Consider the following 2582-nt stretch of genomic DNA (forward strand, 5'->3'; position numbering starts at 1 on the left):
TCTTTTTTAGGCTGGATGTTAAGTGAGTTGTAGGAGTTGGACAGAGCTATAGCACTCTGAGGTGTTTAAAGACTCACAGCAGATAACATGAAGAAGAGCAAGAGATGTGTAGATATGAAGCTTGTAGATAATCACCTTCCTTCCTTCTTGGTGTGATCTGAACTTCAAGATGACTGACCCTAAATGCAACTTCGTTTTGTTTTTGTAAAATTGTCAAATGTTTTTTTTTTTTCCCCTTCAAATGACAATTGAGCAAGATAGAGAGCGAGAGAGAAAGAGAGTATTAGTGTTTTAGACAATTTGGATTTTTAATTTGTTTTTATGTCTGGTCCTATTTTGCAAAGCTGTTTTCTTGCTTTTTTGTACATTTGCTGTTTTAAACATTCTTCTAAAAAGATTAAGGGCACCAACTTTGGTTCCAGTGAAATCAACCACTTAAAGAGAAAAATGAAGTGTTTCAACTTTCAGCATCCTTCTCTCTGTAGGGAGCATGCGAGGGGATGAAGGTGAATAGAGCGTGGGCTTTTATGTCCAGGGCTCACTGGCGAGGCATGGGCCAGGGATATTAATGTTTTGCGATAAAGAGAAATGATCCCGACTTTAAGAAAGTCGATATCTAGCCGCTCAGCGAAAGAACGCTTAACACTTAAACCGCAGGGCCTTCACGCTGCTCCAGTTCCATTGAAAGGAGTTTACTGAACTTGCAAATACCCAACGCCCTCCTCGCTAATCAGCAAACAAAACCTAAAACCCTCAGACGCTACATCTCAGGCAGAGATGTCAAACACAGAAAGGCAGTGAGAGAAATAAGTATTTCTATAGTGGAGAATTAAAGCCCAAGTGGCTCTAACCATGTGTACTTAAGATTGTTTGGCCATAAAGAAATAACTTTTTATTTTATTTTATTTTGGCTTTATGACATTTTGTTTAGTTTGAAATTTTGGTAAGTTTGTATGTTGTTTTTTAGGATAGTTCTCACTGTCTTTAAATTAAGTCAGTCAGGGCACAGCATTTTACATAACAGAAGGGAAGAAAGTGTGCTATGAACATAGTAAGCGTTAGACCTTTCTGTGTTTCTGGTGACGGTGTCAGTCGCTTGTTTTGTTTTGTTTTGTTTTGTGTGTGTGCATTTATGTATGTGTGCGCAACCACATATAAAAGTATATTACAATAAAGAAAACATGAAAAAAGAAAAAAGTTTTTAATAAAAGTATTCTATCCATAACAATTTTCCATAGCCTTCCCAGGCTATGAATATTATTCATTTTTGATCATTTGGAAGCTGTAACACAATAATCATATGTGACACTGGAATATATATATATATATATATATATATATATATATATATATATATATATATATATAAAATTTTTGCCATTCCTTGGCTAGGGATGGACCATCCTATACAGTCAGGTGCTAACTTGTTCTCTGTCCTTTTTCCCCAAAAAATATTTTCCAATATTTGCAAATGTCCTTATAATGTAAGTGGTTCATGTTTCCAATATGTTGTGTCTATATAGACACTTTAATTTTATGTAAAATCTTGAAAGCATTGTGCTTCTTGAGAAGAATGTTCCTTTCTTCTGTCATATTCTATAGTGTGTGCTCCTTGTCTTTATACTGGTCAACCTTCCTAAATGCAGACTATTTCTATAACAGAGGAGAATAAGAAGAGGATAGGGGATTCTGTTGCTAGTATGTGCTCGTATGAAGTGGATGACTTTGTATTTAAGGGTTATTCTTGGTCATTATTTATTATCATGCATCTGTTGACAAGAAAGGACAGTAATGAACTATTCAGATAAAGTATCAAGAAGTTGTCTTCATTTCAGCAGTTTTCTTTCTGCTGTTTAGAGGTTCAGTGTCTTGGAAGCAGTACATTTTTATCCAGTGTTTTACGCAATAAAACCTCTACCTCTGACAATGTAGCCTTTATTTCATTCCTCACACAATTGTTTCTGTGTTTTATTGACTGCTTATAAGAGTATACACAATTGCACCCACCTACCAGGACAAACAAACACACACACACACGCACGCACGCACGCACACTGACACACACATGTACACACACGCACACACACACACGCCCAGCCACCTGCCCACCAGGGCACACACACCAGGACACGTACACTCACTCACTAATATTAAACTGCACATGCCATAGAAAATATATTTTGTATTGCAAAATGCAACCATTATAGTGTCCGCCTGCAACAGCCAAAGTTGTTAATTATCATTGTGCTGCATTTAAATCTTACAGTATGTGATTATGAATGACATGTGTAGAGCATACATAAAATACTACTCACTTTAGGAGTACTGGACACTCACAGTAGGTCACAGTAAAGTGAGCATTACCTATGCAGAGGGTACACATGCCTAGTATGCCTTTTAACCTCATCTGCAGGGCAGGCAGATCTTGTGTGGCTGTCCCTGATGCCCATAAGGTGTGCAGGCACTGAAACTGAAAAATAGTCTGGCGACGTGTGGGACCAAAGAGGGCTGTGAACACGACTAAATGAAATCGAATGGCTTTCATAAACCATAACGAGCACCACCTGTAACACTAAGCCCAG

Source organism: Electrophorus electricus, chromosome 21 (genome assembly GCF_013358815.1).
Source record: "Electrophorus electricus isolate fEleEle1 chromosome 21, fEleEle1.pri, whole genome shotgun sequence".
In the NCBI taxonomy this organism is placed as follows: Eukaryota; Metazoa; Chordata; class Actinopteri; order Gymnotiformes; family Gymnotidae; genus Electrophorus; species Electrophorus electricus.